Raw genomic sequence first — 20346 nt, 5'->3', positions numbered from 1 at the left:
TCAGCTCTTGGACCACATTCCCAGCTCATCCCTGAAAGCCTTTCATCCCTTCTCTTGTGGTGTTTCGCTCGGAGACATTGTGGGCATGGAGAGGGAGTGAACCATCCCCTTTTACTATCCCCTTTTAATGGCTCATTTGTTTAATTTGCCCATGGCCATACGTTTATTCTCTTTATTAACCCAGGCAGGGATGTGGAGCCATCAATGAAAGTGGAAAACAAAGGGAGAGCACACTTGGATCCACCCTGGGAAGCTGCAGTGTCCAGGAACCTCCCCAGGAAGGCACCTCAGCTTTAAAATCCACCCTCAATGTCTTCATCCAAGAAGAATTTCTGGGTAAAATTTCAGCCCCAAGGATGTCCTTGGGAAATCAAAGCATTTTGGGCATTTTTTTTCCACAGTCACTACAAACTCATTCTTCAAAGAGAAAAGTTCCATCTTGACCAGAAAGTTTTAAGTTTTAAGGCAAATTATGGCTCATTTTGGAAAGATTTGCCAATACGTGGACCAGGAGCAATAATCACTTGGCAGGAAGAGAAGATGGAATGTGGGTGGGGATTTTAAATTAGACTTTAATTGCCTTCTGATATCCCCCTAACTGAATTTGAAACTCCTGAGAGGTTTCTGACAGAGAGAATTTCTTTTCAAGATGAATTGCTGTGACATTTTCCCTCCTGCATTGTCCTTTCCTAAGGAAACTGGTAAACACCAACATTTTGGAGCCAATTCTCTTCTCAGTGGGGACATAACTTGTGCTCTGAAGTCCATGCTAAAACCTAATAAGCACTTTAATGAATGTCAGACTCCTGTTCCAAAGCATGTTTGTAAATACTGGATGGAGATAGAATTGGTTGAAGGGTCAGCATTTAGGATTCCCAGACAAATATTTCTTACCTCTTCACACTAGCAAATAAATAAACCAAATAAAGACAAATCATCAGATGGAGTCATAAAACTATGAATCTGCTTTAAGTCATCTTTCATCATGATAGAATGAATGACAGCAGCCTTGATCCCAAAAAACATTGGTTATGGAAGATCTCTGGAGATGGAGATCCTCATTCCAATATTTTCCATCCTGTTAGAGAGTCCCTCCTAAGCCTAGCCCAGTTAAACCCAGTACCTTCATTTAAACCCAGTATTGTGGGTTGACTCATCCTGGAAGTGGAAAGGAAATCATTCCCTTCCTCTTTCATCTCCTACATGGCTGTGGAGAGGGCAAGAACGACATGTAAGGAAAATACTGGACTTAAACAACAGGTGATTATTTGGGACAAAAAGTCTTCACATTTCCCTCACCAGGGTTTCCCAGATCCTGCCTCAGCACGGCCAAGCCCTGCCCACAGCCTGACAGCAGCTGCTTGGCTTTGGAGAGCATTAGTCTGATTTATTCCCATAATTTCACTGTCTGGAGGACACATTCTGCTGTGTTCAGTCTTCAGTCAGGAATGAAGTAATAAGATGGATACAAAATCCATGATTAACCTGTCTGGAGAGCCCTGAGCTCCCAACCCTGCACTGGAATTCTCAGCACAGCTTAGGAAGGTGTTGACTCATTAATTCCTTGTGTTCCCACACAAGGAATTGGGATCACAAGCCAAATTTCACAGGAATCCGGCCTTATTTCCCCATGTAAAATCCCCAGGCAGCTTTTTCCATCTTTGGGACAGGCTGTGTCCCAAGGCACAGGAATCAGGTTATTCACCCGTCAGACGCGTGAGTGAGGAAGATAAAACATGTAAAGGTTTGTACCACAACACATCAACAGCACTGAACACAAGGAGGTGTCAACACAGCTGCTTTTGCAAAGCACTATTTCACTTTCTAACCTTCTCAGCACAGAAAAAAGACTTTGGAATGTTCTTCCCTGCCAAAAGATGACACAAACTCTGCCATCGTGGGCATTACTCATTTGCCTGCTGCTGCAAATGCCTGCAAAATTGGCCTCTCCCCCTTCCCTGAGTCATGAGGATGCTGCTGGAGGGAGAGACATTTTTCCACTGTGCAAAACAGTGTTTGTTACAGATTTTTAACCTGGGACTTTTCCATCACTGGCCTCATTTTGTCGGTCAGGAAATCCATTCCGTTCGACGAGGCACCACAAGAGGGCATAAACATCATTTATCCCTTCCCAGTCCATTAAAACCTGAATAAAGCAGAACCCAAGATGAGTCCTTATATTGCACTTTGGTCTTGTTGTCAGGAGCAGTGGGAACCCCACTCTGACACTCTGCCAAATCTCACCTTGGATGTTTGGATTTTAAAAGGGGAAAATATTTTCCTTGCACTGACAGTGTTGATGTGAAGATAAAAACATCACTGGAAGAGGTTCCGGATGTGCTGGCTCTGGCAGGTGTAAATCAGCCCACTCTGGATTGATTACCTGCCACTGAGGCTGATATAATTTGACGATAATCGTGTTCTAGAAGAATTTTTAGTCCTTGCTGTCTCAAAATTCCTGAGCCGTCTGACGGGACCTCTCATTACCATGCTGCAATTAACCCTTGGGATCTTTAACTCAGTGCAGGAAATTTTTAAGGAACCATTGAATCATTTTTCCCTCCAATATTCCACTGCAATTCAAAGAGAATTTATTCCTTCAAAGGATTTCTCTGGCTTTTGTCATAGGGGAGATCAAAGCCCTGTACGATCATCGACTGCAATTGTTAACCCAGCACTGCCAAGTCACTACAAGATCTCAGAAATCCTTTAAATGATTAGAATCCAGCCCAAAAATCCCACCAGCAGGGAGCCAAATCAAACCAGAACCCAAATCTCACCCAGCTCCATAGGGTAGAGAGGACATGGCCAGCTTGGGACACTGGAAGAAGCACTGGAGCAGGAACAATTCTGTGATTACAGAACCATTAAGGTTGGAAAAGACCGCCAGTGTGGAGGATCATGGGATGTGTCAAAGCCAGCACCGGGAACCTCAGCACTACAAGTTTTTCAGCCAACCTGTACTTCCAACATGTAAAAGATGTGTTTGATGATTTTCCTAATTAATTGCAGACCGTGAAAGTTCATTTCCTGTTGTTTGCTTTAAACTTCCTCCTGACCACTGATGAGCAGAGCTGTCATCACATCCTCTGTCACAAAACACTGGATCACAGAAATGATTTGGAGCTGGAAGGGACCTTAAAGCTCATCCCATTCCACCCCCTGCCACGGGCAGGGACACCTTCCCCTATCCCACGTTGCTCCAAGCCCTGTCCAACCTGGCCTTGGACACTTGCAGGGATCCAGGGGCAGCCACAGCTTCTCTGGGCAACGTGGGCTGTTGCTGCCTTCCACACTGGGCCAGGGCCTCCCCACCCTCACAGGGGACAATTTCTTCCTAACATCCAATCCAAAGCTACTTTCTTTCAGTTTGAAGCCATTCCCCCTTGTTCTTCCTCTCCAGGCTCTTGTAAATAGTCTCTCTCCATCTTCAGCTCCTTCAGGTACTGGAAGGCCACAGTTTGGTCAAACCCAAAGCTTCTCTTCCCCGGGCTGAACAAGCCAGTTCTCTCAGCCTTTCCTTACAGCAGAGCTGCTCCATCCCTCTGATCATCCTGGTGGCCTCCTAATGCAATTCCTTCTCCCCTCTCTCCACAGAAATCTGGATTTTACACCTTAATCATGCCCATTCTTGTCTTCAGCCACACCCACAGCCTTTCACTCCCAATCCATAACCCAGGGCAGCCTTCTCACCCTTTCCTGCCTCTCTCCCAGCCCTCCTTCCCCACTGCAGTCAGCGGGGTGACTGGAATTCCACTGTGCTCAAGAGCCCCACGGGTTTATTCAGCCCTGTACTTACATTTCCTCTTTCATTCCCCGTCTCTTTCCCAGCAATTCTTTGCATTCCACTTGCCTTCCTGACCTCTGCTGAGCACGGAGCAGATGTTTCCAAAGCACCATCTGCAATGACGCCAGAACCTCTTTTCCCGGGCTAATTTAAACCCTCTCATTGTGTCTGCACTTGACTTTTATTGACATGGAATTTCAGCAGCTATTTTCTGTGCCCACACATGTGGTATTGTTAGATTCTTCTGCAACTTTTTTGTAGCCGTGTCTACTTTGGCTCACCTGGAATAACTCCGAACCCTCAGCAGATTTTGGTGCGTCACCGTCACCCGTCTCCCTTTCTTCATCCCGTTTGTGAGGATATTGAACTGCACAGCTTCCCAAGACAGGTTAATCTCTCTTCACTGCAGAAGCTGCACAGTTATTTGTACCTTTTATTTCCTATTTATAACCAGTTCTTCACTCAGAAGAGCAACTTTCCTCTTATTCCACACCTGGCACCTTGTTACGCACCCGCTCTCTTCAAAAAAACCTGTATTATGTGTGCAAGACATGAGTCTCCTTGTGCTAAAGTCATTATAAACTTGACAAAAAGGCTTTAAATTGGTTTTGCTAAATGAAACCATTTAATTTTCTAAGCAGAGGCATTAGTAAAGCAGGGGAGTATTAATTGGCTTCAAGCATTTTGTGGCTTTTAATAAAAACGGCGTCATCCTGTGTTTGATTCAATAGACACTTCATAAACCAGCTTATACCAACATCCATCCTCCTTGTCTCGTGTCCCAGTGAGTTGCACGAAGCTGCTGCATTTCTGAAACCTCCTTGAAAAATCGCTGATGTTGGAAGCACCACAGAGCATCCTGACACGTGTGAGCGCTTCTGTACCATCACCCACCCCTGATGTCAAACTCTAACAACAATCTCACCAAATAAAATCTGCTGGGCTCTCCCTTCATTTTTGAGTAGCATTGGCTACTCAAAATTTCACACCAGCAGCAGCAACCCTGAATTTCAGCTCTTTTCCCAAAAGTTCTAAGAATTAAAGGAGCTGTATTATGGAGGAGAAGACCCACAGGAATTAGTTCTGTGAAGTCTGTAGGATGGGAGGATGTGGACATCCTAAACACTTGATTCCTGTGACATTTTTAACTGGAAAACAACTTAACTGACTTTGCCAGGTTTGTGGATTAGTTGCTGTCAGGTTTGGGAGCAGAAATTCAGCCCTACAGGCTCACTTGATCCAGAGGAACAAACTTCGGTCCAGAGGAATGAGCAATTACCAATGTTTTGTTTTCTCCTTCATTTATTTTCTCCTTCCCTTCCCTCTCCTTTCTGGCAGTTCAGCCCACTCTGCTGTGTCACCGATGACATATGATTTGAAATTGTTTCCTCTGTGCTGCCTTCAGTTGGCTGGAGCAGCTCAGTCTGTCACACCAGGTCCAGTCTCCTCTATGTCACTTACTGATGTTGGCTTTTCCAAATTAATTGATGCCAGCAACCTCTACAAGCCCTGGAACGGGCTGAAATCCTAATTATCTGGGAAAATCTGTGTTCCCAGCCTGTAGGTGACCTGCTTTTGGAAATCATGTGTTTATGACAGGAAGAAGGACCCTGCCAAGGGAAATGTGGGAGAGGTGGCTGGCGAGTGCTGAAGTCCAACCCCAGCTACCACATGGACTGGGACCAGATATCCACATTCCCCTGTTTCCAGCGACCTCTGCCCAGTGGATTCCATGGTATTGATGTATTTGATAGGTGGTGCTGGAATTGATTAGCAAATGCTTTTCACAGGGCTGTGGAGTGCTGCATAATTAGCTAATGCTCACACAGGGTTTGGAGAGCTGTGTGATTCCTGAGTATTATTAATATCCTTGCAGGGAAGCTGTCTGGTCTCAGAACTCTCTTTGCAGAGTGCGTCTGGCAAATCGAGCAAGATCAAAACTGGGACTGATGGAATCATGGGGGTATAAATTCTTCATCTTTCACAGAATGGGCACATGGATCTAAGGGCAGAAATGGTGAAACCCACGGACTCTACCCCGGGAGAGAAAAGCAGCTGCTGTGTGATTAAATCTGAAGAAAAATGTCATAGAATCATGGAGGGACTTGGGTTGGGAGGGACATTAAAGATCATCCAGACCATGGGCAGGGACACCTCCCACTAGCCCAGGTTGATCCAAGCCCTGTCCAACCTGGCCTTGGACACTCCCAGGGATCCAGGGGCAGCCACAGCTTCTCTGGGCACCCTGTGCCAGGGCCTCCCCACCTTCACAGGGAAGAATTTCTCCCCAACAATGCATCCATCCCTGCCCTCTGGCAGTGGGAAGCCATTCCCTGTGTCCTGTCCCTCCATCCAGGCCCCTCTCCAGCTCTCCTGGAGCCCCTTTAGGCTCTGGAAGGGGCTCTGAGATCTCCCTGGATCCTTCTCTTCTCCAGGTGAACACCCCCAGCTCTCCCAGCCTGGCTCCAGAGCAGAGGGGCTCCAGCCTTTGGAGCATCTCTGTGACCTCCTCTGGACTCACTCCAGCAGCTCCACACCACTCTCATGTTGGGATCCCCAGAGTTGGACACAGAGCTCCAGGTGGGGTTCACCAGAGTAGAATCAGCTCCCTTGACCTGCTGGTCCCACAGCTTTGGACGTACATCCTATAGGGATTACCCAATCCCTGGTCAAAGAGGAGAAGTCCTGCTGCAAGAACCTGTTGGAATTTTTCCTAGGAATGTATCCTTCCAGTGCAGCACAGAGAAAACGCAGATAAGAAGGAAATGGGATAGAAAAAGATGATGGTACAAAATCTAAGCTGAAGAAAACAAGTTCTCATCCATAAATCTGCAAATCTGACTTTGTCAGAGCTTTTCCCTGTTGACGAATCTCCCACACAACGGAACACATCATTGGAATGGAGTAAACTGATCCTGGCTGGAGACATAGCTCCAGGAGCCTTAGGGAAAGCTGGGTGTGTGTATAAAGTGTGTTCCCTCTCTTTGAAGATCTGCTCTCTCTGAAATGCTTCCCTCCTAACCACTTAGCTAGGAGCAGGTTGTTTGGTCACTCCTCCCTGCCAGAGGGGAAGGAATTGCTGGGCTTGGATATCCATCAGCCCTGCCAAGGTAAATCACAGTTGGATGATAGCCTGGTATTAACACAGCCCCAAGTGGTTGTGCTCAGAGGGTCTAGGGAGGCTGACATTTCCTCCTGTTTTACCTCTGAGTGTAAAACCTGAGTGTTGCCCACAACAATAAGCTCTGCCAGCTGAAATATCACATTTATCCAGCCAGACTTCGTGGTACTTTCTCCCACAATGAGAAAAGAGGAGCTTTGAATTTTGTCCTAAATCATCTTAAATGCAACTGACAGCGGAATGAAATCTGCAATTCTATTTTTTCCTGTTGGATGCTGATCCTGTGAACGTGCAGAGGAAGGAAGTTGTATCCTGCTCTCCATCATATCCATCTAATTCTGGATTCAAAGCTTTTTTGCTCCAGATACTGTCTGGTTTAACAGGATCAGCTTGACCCAGAGTCTTTACAAGCTTGACCTTCAGCATGGAGCTTCCTGAACACCCATCCTGTTTTCTCCTGAGGGAAGAGAGATGAAAGTGGGGAATGGCACGGGCGGGCATTTAGGAGGTAGAGGGAGATAACATTAGCAAAGATAAAAGACATCTTGCTCCAGTAGCATCTGGGAGCTAATTAGGTGTTGAAGGAGCCATTGAGGGAGATGGAAATTCTGTTTGTCTGGCCAATTTTAACGCAGCCAAACAGCCTCTTACTGCACATCCTGCATGGATAATTGATGATGCCTAAGAAAAGACGTGCCCCGTCCTGACTTCCAGTGATGTAAAGCTCCAATCTCCTCCGTGGCTGGAGACAGCAGAGTCTCCTCCACTAATCACTCATCCATTACTCTCATATTCCTGAAAAAAAAATGGCCAGGGCCAAGCTGGGATGGGGGAAACAACCCACACATGGAGCAGGGAAGCTCAGAGCAGAACCTTCCACACTGAAGACCGCAAGTGGTGCCTCCACATGGTTTGGCCCCGGATGACTTTGAGAAGACAACTCAGGTCCAAAAATACTCTAAGATCAGGCAGCTCCAGCTGCCTGTGGACAGAATAAAACCCTCCACATGTAAATACTGCGTTTGCAAGACTTTCCCATCTCCATTAGCTCAGTTATCTCTGGATCATGTTTTGTTCCAAGTGTAGAGCAGCCCGTGATGCTCCCTTGGGTGTGAGCCCTTGGCAATAAATGGAAGGCTCTGCAATAATTTTTTATTCAGGGGAGCAGCAATGAAGACGTAAAAATGTTCATTTCCCATATGGAACCCAGAGGGCTCAGGTCAGCTCTGCTGTTACATTGCCATCATTTTATTTTTCTCACTGGATTTACATCAAGTATTTCTTCCATGATATATAAGCATGACAGTTTCTCAGGAAATCATAGGAGTTTTCTGAAGAAACAATTCGTCTCTACCTAAACTCATCCTGAAAAATCCAGAAATTACTTTTGTTGTGATTGGAGGGACAAACTTCCAGACAAGAGAACATGCACAACTATTTACCACTAATACCATAAAATTTGCTATATTGGAATACCTGAAATATCCTTGCACTGGAACTTTTTGGGCAACCTGTCATCTCCGCTACTTATTTTGCCTCCAATACCAGCCTCCCATGACCATTGGTTTGTAACCCTAAACCATTCCATCCCCCAAAAAGGTGGGAGATGGTTTGCATTGTGCTGACCACTCTCTGGAGAGGTGAAAAACTCACCTGGAACACCCACCACGAGCCTCACCTGCTAAACTCACTGCTGTCACCTTTATTTTCAGTCTGTGTTGGGGATTTCTTACATAAGTAAATATCTCAGAGGGATCCGACATGGATTTAACATTCCCAACCATTTACAGCAAAACTGTTTATGTTACACATTGAATGTTCCAACAAAACAGAAGCACAAAACCACAGAATCATTTAGGCTGGAAAAGCCCTCAAAGACCATCCAGTCCAACTGGAGCACTGCCAAGGCCACCACTGAGCCTTGTCCCCAAGTGCCACATCCACACAGCTTTTAAATCCCTCTAGGGATGGGAATCCACCACTGCCCTGGGCAGCTATGCCAGGGCTGGACAACCCTTTCCATGAAGAAATTGTTCCCAAGATCCAACCTAAACCTCCCCTGGCACAGCTTGAGGCCATTTCCTCTCCTCCTGTCCCTGTTCCCCGGGAGCAGAGCCCGATCCCCCCGGCTGCCCCCTCCTGTCAGGGAGTTGTGCAGAGCCACAAGGTCCCCCCGGAGCCTCCTTTGCTCCAGGCTGAGCCCCTTTCCCAGCTCCCTCAGCCACTCCTGGTGCTCCAGCCCCTTCCCCAGCTCTGCTCCCTTCCCTGGACACCAGGAGCCCCTCAATGTCCTTCTTGTCAGGAGAGACCCAGAACTACCCCGAGACTTCAATATATGGCCCAGCAGATACTGCTTGTGCTCCAATGCAGCTTAAGGCGAAAGGATGATGAAGGATGTTCCTGGGAAAGGGAAAAACTAACACCACATTCTTCTGGTTTTCTGGATAATGTCTTTTTTTTTTCCCCATGGAGATGAGCACAGAATGGGAGAAGGGGAGCAAAGAGCCCTGGCTGCCCTCTCTAAACATCATCAGACAGAGAGGAGATGGATCCAGCATGAGACTGATCCAAACACCACAACACTGCACATCAAATGAAAGAGAAAATTGAGGTCCTCCCCCTGGGGGTATAAAACAGGGGGCACATCCCAGTGCTGGATCTCAAGGATCAACGCAGCTGCGGCTCTGTGAAATTTCCAACTAAAAATCCCACCCTGGTTTAAAATGGAACCCAAATTCTTCTGCCCCCTCAAGGTGTGTTGTCAGGCAGCTGCTGCATTTCCAGCCTGGGTCTTTCTGACCTTTCTGTCCAGCTGATTTCAGTGAAATATTTGCTGGATTTTTAATCCACGTAGCAGATCAGAGACAGGCCGAATAGTTTAAAGCAATTTGGATCCTTCAGGATGACAAATTGTTTCTGTTATCGAATATATGCATAATTACTACTAAAATTATATTTGAAATGGCTACCAGGCAATACATTTTTAGCCCATTCCAAGGACTGAAAAGTCACGAGAAAATGAACAGAGCATGTTTTAATCAGAAGATAAGTAGTTTTCCAGCCACTATAAATAGAAGAGGCTGGAAGACAGCATCCAACAAGCAGGAGAAAGTGTGAGGAGGGTAAGATTCCACAGTGTTTTGGCTTTGGACTTCAGAAGGTAGTGAGTATGAGATAGTGTGAAATACAAAGAAGTCTTTGTTGTTTACATCTGAAGTTTAAAAGTGGCACAGTGTGAATAAACAAAGGATGTTCCATGAAACACTGCAGCAGGGACGCACTCGCTCCGTTGGAGCTCCGTGTAAACAGAGGCATCGCCTCCGTGCTTTAAAAAGAGAAGGACGTAAACTTGAAAGCTTTGCCTTCCAGAAAATCTCATTTACCCGGATCCTCAGGCTTTTAAGTGGTAGAAAAAACACACACAAGCTTAATAAGACCAAGATCTGGATCATTTAGCATTTGCTTTCAGGTTGGTTAAGCTCCTTCCTAACGATAACGGCGCACGTGCTCTGCAAAACCTGAATTAGCTGTTCCTTATCTTTCTGGGGAAAATAAGTTTTGCTCTCAAGAACTGGGATAATATCAAGCAATTTCTTTTCTGGCAGACAATAAAGAATACTGCCTTGATAATTTCATGAGTTAACTGATTGTTTTCCAGGAGGGTGCATAGTAAGGGTAGATAATTGGTAAGGGCAGAGTCTAAAGATACCCAGATTCAGTTCAATATTCACAATGATATTTCCTGTTGAGCAGTTACATAGCACTGAACGTGATTCATGGGATCATGGAATCATGGAATGGTCTGGGGTTGGAAGGGACTTTTAAAATCATTTAGTCCAACCCCTGCTATGCCCAGGGACACCTCCCACTAGCCCAGGTTGCTCCAACCCCCGTCCAACCTGGCCTTGGACACTCCCAGGGATCCAGGGGCAGCCACAGCTTCTCTGGGAAACCTGGGCCAGGGCCTCCCACCTTCAGAGGGAGGGATTCCTTCCCAATATCCCATCCATCCCTGCCCTCTGGCAGTGGGAAGCCATTCCCTGTGTCCTGTCCCTCCAGCCTTTGCACACAGTCCCTCTCCATCTTTCTTCCAGCCTTTCTTCAGGTACTAGGAAGCCATAATTAGGTCACCCTAAAGCTTCTCTTCTCCAGGCTGAACAATTCCAGTTCTCCCAGCCTTTCCTCACCGGAGAGATGCTCCACCCCTCTGATCAACTTGGTGGCTTCCAGTTATTTATGGTATCCCCACATACCTTTCAATGCAAAGGTCCCCCCTTATTTGACAAATCTGATAAAACTGGATTTTGATTCAAAATATTCTCACATATTCCTATGGCATAGATACAAGGTAACTTTCGATGAACTTAAAAATAAAATTGTTATGATTTCTCCTTGTCCTGTCCCTCCATGCCTTATCCCAAGTCCCTCTCCAGCTCTCCTGGAGCTCCTTTAGGCACTGGAAGGGGCTCTGAGGTCTCCCTGGAGCCTTCTCTACTCCAGGTGAACACCCCCAGCTCTCCCAGCCTGTCAATTATTGAGGAACAGTTAAACACAATCCCCTTTCTTTTACAGTTGTGAAAATTGGTGCAGCAGAATTGTTTTAGCAGAAGAGGAGGAAAAGATGCTGCAAACATCAGCTGCAAACCCAGCATTGTTTCACAGCTGCCAAAAATGCTGAGAGTTCAGCAGCAGGGGTGAAAATAAAAATGCTTCATAAGGAAATGGGGTAAATCCTACACCTTCAGCTCCTTTCTGGACACAATGGGGAGCAAATGTGTGTACAGGGCACCTACAGTCACAGAATCACAGAATAGTTTGGGTTGGAAAGGACCTTAAAGCTCATCTAGTTCCAACCCCACAAGCTTTCTTTTAACTGTCCCTACCTTTTATGAGCAGCAGATTTCTTTCCCAAGCTTTTTGAGCAGCTCTAGTGATTTTTTTTTTTTATTAAAGGGGTGCACTTTAGGCTTCCAGAAAAGTATCAGTGAAGGAAACCTCCAGAGATTCTTTAGCTTTTCCACCTGCCCCAAGCTCTGCTTGCTCCCTCCTGGAAGAGTTTAGGTACAAGCAATTCTAATATATATGATTAGCAACCCTCAGCACAAACACACCCCACAGGGGCTGGGATTTGAATGAGACTCACAGTCAACAAGTTAATTTGTCAGGAAGCTTAGAAAATACAAGACCATTTTGGACTTGAGGGTCAAATTCCATTCGTTGTACAAACCACCCAGCACCACTGGAATGGGTTTATGCGTCTGGAAAGGAGATTTGAATTTGGCCATTAGTAAAACAAAATGCCAAGCTGATTGAGGCTGGAGAGGAAGCAAAGAAAATGCAGGGAATGCACTTTACATTTCAGAGAGAACCTGGCATTTGCAACACATCATCTCCCTGCCAGCTACAGAACAGCAGTGACTTGGCAGAGGCTCCATGGCCAGATGTCACCCTCATCTGGTTCACTTGGCTCAGGCTGCTCCTTTGAAATGAGCAGCAAAGCAGGGCGAGGATGGCTCTGCCTGGTGCTCCCTGCACAAGGAATAGAAGGAGGAAAAGTTCCCCAGTTCCCCAAACCTGGCATTGCTTTGCACCATTTTGTCAAATTCGCAGCCCTCACCAGGCAGAATCTGCGAGGTGGAAGCAGAGTCAAGAACCAAAGGGATTTGTTTGACAGCTGCCTCTCTTTGGGTGATGGATACGGCACAAATCCTCTCCGGGTGCTTTCCCTGCAGCTTCAAACACTTCAGCACTCAGAGCCCCAAGTGCATTTCCCAGGATAAAGCCCTGCACTTGGATTTCTTTGTTTAAAGGCATTGCTGTGTCTCTATTCCACTGCACCTTTTTAACTGGATGTTTTATTTAAGGAGGGAGATCCTTGAAATGAGATGATGTTTAAGATCCCTTCCAATCCATCCTACGACTCTCTGATTTCTGCATTTCTATTATATTACCCCCACCAAGAGCAAGGAGAAAATCATCGGGGTATTCCCCACCTAAAACCTGCCTGATTTCTTGTTAATTGCTATTTAAGCTATTAAGGGTAAATATGAAGGGACACAGCCTAACACCACATGTTCCTCCTGAAACACCTTCAGATACATCAGCAGATCTGAACTAATGGCCAAATATTTGTGGGGTTTTGATGTGGCAGCAAAGTCCCCAAATGCCTTTAGACCCAGGGAACAAAAGAGAGAAGCACCGACCATCCTGGCTAAACCCCCCACGTGAGTGACCTTCTCTCAGAAGCAGAATTCCTTTTGCAACCCAACACCTGATAACACGAGTGTGTTTGTATACACATCAATATGTGTGATAAGAAGGCTGCTCCGTGGCAGAACCTGCCAACAAACCCATTTTTTGTCACCATCTGCTAGGAAGAGAGTGAGCACCTGTTAGGAGCAGCTGCCTGAATGCAGAATGTAGGTAAGAGAGAAAAATCAGTTTCGTTTTGGACTTGGCCTGCTGCAGGTAGCACATGGCTCCCACCACTGAGGATGCCAAGTGGTCCTTTTTAAGTTTGTCCTAATTAAGAGCGTTATGAAACCTCCAAATTGTCCATTTATAGGCTGTTACAGCAAGCAAGAGAAATGATGGGGCCCCCCCAAAACACCTCCCCACCTCCACTGGGGTCTCTGCCCTGTCCCCTGCCTTTTCTTTCCTTGAAGCCAATGGAGCATTTGGAGGAGCTGTGCGTGGCTCGGTGCCACTCCTGGCACGGCAGCTGCCCCAGGACGTGTTGCTCCGAGGAATCCCAGCATTAGCAACACCCCTTGACTCCTTCCTTTGGAGAACAACTGCTTCCCTTTGGCTCCCTCCTTGTGTCCATCTCCATGGGGGTCCTGGGAGGGATTTTGGAGGGAATGAGGGTGCTCGGTCCAGGAGCTCGCTGTGATCAAGGCACACCAGCAGCTGCCAGCCCTGCCAGGCTGTCCTTTCTCCAGGGGAAGCAATGGGGGTGCCACCACCCAGAGAACTTGGAGCAGGCAGGAAAAACACATGAAAGGATTTCCCACCCTCGTCCAAGCGACAGATCCAAGTTCACAAGTCAGCGTGGCCTCTCCCACCGTGCCTGACACCATGCATGGTCTCAAATCTGCTGCCCTTAATCCCCACTCATGGCATCTGTGCATCCATGGAAGGAATGAGGTCATTCAGTTTGTTCTTTCTCAACCTCCCAAGCATGGATTGTTCCTCATTTTCTTCAGCAAGCAAAGCTTTGTGTCCCATGGCTGAGCGTGTCCTGCACAGCCCGCGTGGCACGGCCACTCACCCAGTGACAACACCAGCACCTGCCCATCCCTGGGTATGAAAGGGCTTTTGGTCCTAAAAATCAGCCATCCTGCAGGGAATCTTCCTCTTCCCCTTTACCACCCAGCCTGACATCTAAGAATTATTTGGGGAGGAACAATAGGACTATGAGGTGCTCCTGTATCCATTAACAGCAACAGGAAGTCAGTGGATGGGCTGGCTCCCCTTGCACAGGAAGAATTTGCAGTAGGCACCAATATTTGGGAGCCCTTTCAGGTCCAAACATCTTCCCATTTTTCTCTTTTCCCTGCTTCCTCATTTTATCCTCCATTCCTTGTCTTCCCAACTACTTCTGTCCATCTTCTGATCTGCCCTGTGTCACAATCCCATTATGAGGAGGATAAATATTTTTTATAAATCCTCTGTCTTACTCATTTGACCCCAGAAATTTGTATTTTCCTAAATGGCAGCAAAGAACTGGTGGGATTGTCGCATCCTGTGAAAATCCAGAGGCTCGTGCACGAGGCACTGCCTTGAGGAACAAGGGATATTCCCAAAGTGCTTTTGAGGCTCCGAGCTCTGTGATGTGCATCACAGTTCAGCTGGATCAAATGCTGATCCCCAAAAAACCCAACCCTGATTTCTGGGTAGGAAAACAACAATTCAGCTGGATCAATGCTGATCCAAAAAAATTCCAACCCTGATTTCCATGTGGGAAAACACCCATCCAGTTTGAGAGCAAGTGCATGAGGCTGAGGGAGAAATCCCATTTCTCCTGCTTGTAAAGGAGTAAATCTGCTCCTGCTGCAGTGAAACCCAGATAAAATCACACAAAGCCATCCCACAGAACCCCTTCTCCCTGCAAAGCTGAATTTCCAACCATGTGGTTTAGCGCAGATCCCGCCGGCCAAGCAGGAATTCTTTTTCCTAATGCAGATTTCTCTCTGTGAGCACATCTGTAAGGATATAGATCCCTGCCTCCTGGGACAGGCCTAATGGGCTCTGCATCCACTCTGCCTCATTTCTTTGGCTCTGCAGTGGGAGGGCTGAAGAGGGGCTTGCACTGAGGGATGATTTTTCATCCCGAATTTAAATGTACAAACAGAGACCGTGGGTTATTATTGCCTAGAGGAACAACAATGCAGAACACAAGAGCCCCAGATCAGGGAGTCAGTGACACAGAAACATCCAAGGCCAGGATGAGCTAATTAATGCCACCCTTTGCCCTCAAAATATTTCCTCAAGAGCTTCTGCTCCCCACCAGCCAAAGGGCAGCAATGCAGGAACCCAGAGAGGGCACCTCTGGATGTCCCAGCTCCTTTCAGCCTGTTTGGTGGTGAGGAATCTCCTCCTGGTTCATATCCTGTGATTCCCTGATGGATTTGGGCTGTCCGAGGAAGGCAGGGATATTGAACAGCTCAGTGCTGACCTGGCATGCAGAAGAGAAGGGGAAGAAGCTGGAGTTGAGCTCAGTTATGGATCATGTGAGCAGAAATCAGAGGTGTCCATGCCCAGGAGGGAGGGGATCCCACCAGGAAACTTCCTGGGAGAAGAAACATGGGATAAATCCATCCTTGAGAGCAGCCCAGGTGCCAGTGAAGCTCTACTACAAAGCAGCCCTGCCTGGGGCACTCTGAAATATCAAAATATTAAAATTCTCCACATTTTTACAACTAGCATGTGCTCAGATGAAGAACCTCAAGTCGGGAAGAGCTCAGTCTTAGAAACAATCCGGTGAAAAAGCCAAACCCTTCTGCCTTTTCAGAAAAAATTCCAGCAACTGAAAGGGAAAAAAAGGAGTGGAAAAAAAAAAAAGGAAAAGGCTTGTTCATGCTGTTACAGTTTAGGAACTGCTGGCATCCCTGTCTCCAAGAGGAAGGGATGGGGAGCTGACTGCTCAGCAGCTGAGAACGTGTGTTCTGGAAGCAGCTCCCGGAGCAGATGGTGCAATGATTACTGCCAGTAAATGTTAGACCCCTCTTTTCCTTCCTTTTTTTTCCCCCTTTTTTTTTTAAAACTCGAATTCTGAACAACAGGGGAAAAATAATTACAAAGAATACATGAAAGCAGCTTGATTTCCTTTCCTTTTCCCCTCTCCGATTGTGTCTTGCTCCTTCGCTAATACCTGACTCTGCAGAAGGGGATGTTCCCTGGGATTGCTGGGAGTGCTGGAATCCACCACCAAGCACCTTGTTCTGGGGGCTTCGACATGGCTGTTGTGCTCCAAGCTGAGCTCCCTGGGAAATGAGGAGCTGCTGGATCATGTGCTGTGTATGGGATGCTGAAAACAGGGAAAAGGAGAAGGGCTGCAGCTGTGTATAATGGAAAGTGTCCCTGCCCATGGCAGGGGTTGAAATTGGTGATCTTTAAGGTCCCTTCCAACCCAAACCATGCTGGGATATGATGATTCCATGATTGAAATAGTCATCCTGCTCGCTTGTGGTGTGACAAATAGTCATTGGACCAAGAAATGGGAATATTTTTCCCTTTCATCACCAGAGTCGGACTGCCCTGGCCCCATCTTCCCCTCCAATGTCTCTGAGTAGCCCTAAAACATTTCTCCTCCATTCCCTCTCTCATTCCCCTCTCTCTGTCCCAACATTCTCTTTCCTTCCTCCTTAAAATTAGATTTTATTCTTTTTTTTTTTTTTTTGCCTTCTAGCAGGGCAGCTTGTCCCTCATCACTTTAAAATCACTTTAAACCTCGGGAGAACCCAGCTCCCATTTTTAAAGAGCAAACATCAGCCAGCATGGGAAGGAGCATGCCTGTCTTCTTGGAAAACACACCATGGTGCTGGGGCAGGCACAGCCAGAGCAGCACAACACATCCCCTGCAGCATCTCTTGAGGGCTTCAGCTTTTAAATGCTGTGACATCTCTCCCAAATGTGTCTTGTTTTTTTTTTTTTGGTTTTTGAGTTTTTTTAATGTCTGTAAATTAAGAAAAGCCAGGGAAATTTCCACAGGGAGTTCAAAAAAAAAAGCAGGATATGCGCAAAAACGCCTCCTTCCTGAAATTCAGATCCCTGCTCTGCAGCAGGGAGGTACCAAAGCTCCTCGTAGACAGGCTGGGAGAAATATTTTAGTATTGAAAACAACATGTTTTTCTCCAGCTTCCTGCTCCCAACAATTTTGGCTGGAACTTTAAAAATATCAGTCTGAGGAGGCAGAAAACTGGCACAGAAAATGTCACCCCCCAAATTAATGTTTGCTGAAGTATCAATCAACTGAGGGAAAAGACTTCTGAGAGGAACTGTCAGACATCCCTAAAATGGGGAGCATCCAGCTCCACTGGCAAGACTGAGGTGCCAGAATTCCTCACTGTGATTCCAGGTCAAAGCAAATTAAACTTTCAATTAGAAGACTGAGATTTCTTTGTGACCATATAGGAAAAGGAATGGTCAATATCTACTAAATTATCAAATTCTTCTTATTATTAGCCACGAAATTCTTCTTTGAAGGTCGGGCATGGCTTTTCAAGGTCAAGCTTAACAGTAGTTAAAGAATAAGACTTTTAATTTCAGTAATAATAATTTTGAGGCTTTGTTGGGATGTTTTCAATTACAATCACAGCTCTCATCCTTTGACAGCTTCCAGGGAAGAAAAGAGGGGAGTAAATGAAATGTTGCATCTTCATTCAAAGCCTGCAGCACTCACCAAACAATTCTGAAATGAAGGGTGCCAGGAAAGTCAGCAGTGGACCATCCCTGAATACTCCTCTCCTTGAGATGCAGCACTTGTATCAAGGACACAAACCATCAATAATGACAGCAGCAGTGTTTGTTCTGCAATTTGTGGGTATTCGGAGCCTGCTCCTCAAATCCTTGCTTAAATTGTGGCAGCACAAATGGAGTTGGACAGAGCCCAGTCCTCGAGTCCTACACCATTTCCTGGGTTCAAAGGCTGAGCGTTTTAGCTGTGTAATAATGGGTGGTATTACCAGGTATTGTGATGAAAAGAAATCTTCCTTGAAATGAAAATACCCTCTTTCCACAGAGCATGAACCCGGCTTTCTCTTTCTTCTGTGCTGGATCAGTGGGATTTGCAGGAAAACTCTTGTGGCACTTGTGGGATAGCACTTCATGCTGAGCTATCAAGGAACAGGTCAGGCTTGGGGATATTTTCTTTTAATTTGTTGTTCCAGCTAACTGAGGACACCAGATTTAAGATTGGCAGTGCAAACACAGATGCTGTGGGAATACTTTAAAGGCATATCTGACACACCTGAACATTTCTTGGTTGATTGATGAATAAAAATCAGTAACAGTGAGGAAATGTGTGAGGGATTTGATTTAATTTGAATATTTTTGTTGTCCTCTCCAGGTTGGATGGGGCTTTGAGCAACCTGGTCTAGTGGAGCCATGGGAGGGGTTGGAACTGGGTGGTCTTTGAGGTCCCTTCCAACCCAAACCATTCTGTGATTCTGTTTCAAAGTACATTTGCTGAAACCCCCCTTTTCCTGCCCATTAAAAGCATTTGCCCCCAGCTACTGAAGGGTTTGATCCTCTTCCCTGAGCCTGGCTTGGTGAAAGGCAAAACCCCCCCAGCTCCTTCTTTATAAGGTTCATAAAGTGATCTTGTGGTCATCAAGGACAAGGCCACACGGCACTCCAAGACCCCTTTACAACCCCAGAGGTGTGATACTGTTTTCATTATTTTCCTGACTGTTTTCCTATCCACATCCTGCCTGATGCCGATTCCATGGGATTACAAGGTGAGGCTTAGAGATCTCATTAAAAATATCACCCCCAAAAAATGTCTTTGGGGAAAAATTGATTTGTGATCCTACAAAGTCAACTCAAGATTTATGAGGCTGAAGAGCGAGAGGCTGGGGCAGGTCCCTTCCCTGCCTGTCCCTCTATTTGCCTGCTCGTAAAGCAGATGTTACAACATCTGTACTTGAAGCAGAGATGAATTTTGTGATATGAGGGCACTTCTCGACCACTCCAGAGCCTCGGCATTGGCTGACCTGGTGAGGAGTCCCAGGACATGCAGCCATGAAGATCATGCACCTTTTTGCTGGGAAAAGTGATAAGGAACTGGCCCAGGTTGCCCAGAAAAGCTGTGGCTGCCCCATCCCTGGAAGGGTCCAAAGCTAGGTTGGAGCCACCAGGGATAGTGGAAGGTGTCTCCACCCATGGTGGGAAGGTGGGAACAAGATGGTCTTTCAGGTCCCTTCCAACCCAAACCATTCCAAGGTTCTCATTCCAGCCTTCCACTTCCCTTCCCTCTGGTTTTTAAACTTGCAGTAAGCCTTTGCTCCTCACCTTTACCCAGCGAGTGCCTCTGAAGTGCTTTGGGAACCTGAGGCAAAAAGTGCAACGCAAAACTTCGACGAATCCCACGCTGGCCCATTGTTACCAGGCCTCTTAATGAGGATAATTTATAGAATTCCACTAACATAAATGCATTCCAACCATCCCTGCCCCCCCCCAAAACAAGGAATCAATTGAGGGAAAATGGTCCATGACAGGAAAGAAGGAGAGGTAGATTAAATATTTAAAGAGTTACTGTAAATGAAGACGCCAAAGCCAGGTCAGTAATGAGCTTCCCCCGAAGCCACTGGGAGCTCACATTAATGCTGCACTTGACTCCTGCAGGTCTCTCCCACATGCCAGCAAAACTCTCCCAAGCTGACAAGCAGACACATGGAACAAAGTGGTGTGTTGGGCTCTGTGTGCGTGTGCAGGATGGGACGAGAGATTTAACCCCTTCTGCACATCCAGAGCCATAAAACAGGACAAGAACCAGAAATTGATCTCATTTGGATCTGGGGTTGACTTCAAGCAACGAGATAATCAAGTTCCCATGGAAAACTGTGATTCTCCTGAAGAAGTTGAACCAAAGACTGTGATTCTCCTGAAGAAGCTGAACCAAACACAGAATAAATGGATCCTGTAGGTCGGGACTCTGAAGGGTTCGCAGAGGAGAGATGTTGGAAATAGAATCATGGAGTGGTTATGGTGGGAAGGGACTCAAGGATCATTTAGTTCCAACTCCCCCACCATGGTAATTAACACTCATTTCACCAGACTTTTCCAAAGGAATTCATTCTATTACATGTGTAGACTGTGTCCTGCGCTTAGCAAAGTCCAATCGCTCTCTTGGAGCCCCTTTAGGCACTGGAAGGGGCTCTAAGGTCTCCCTAGAGCTTTTCTTTTCCAGGCTGGACACCCCCAGCTCTCTCAGTCA

The 20346-nt window shown here is 46.5% G+C and overlaps 1 protein-coding gene across 3 annotated transcripts in view; it reads right to left on the bottom strand.

Annotated features, from left to right (window-relative positions):
* MSRA (methionine sulfoxide reductase A) overlaps nucleotides 1-20346 on the bottom strand; it is a 237225-nt gene that overhangs the window by 930 nt on the left and 215949 nt on the right. The window lies entirely within an intron of this gene.

Source organism: Corvus moneduloides, chromosome 3, assembly GCF_009650955.1.
Source record: "Corvus moneduloides isolate bCorMon1 chromosome 3, bCorMon1.pri, whole genome shotgun sequence".
Lineage (NCBI taxonomy): Eukaryota > Metazoa > Chordata > Aves > Passeriformes > Corvidae > Corvus > Corvus moneduloides.
The sequence above is the reverse complement of the archived record's forward strand: the minus strand, read 5'-3'. Positions and strand labels throughout refer to the sequence as shown.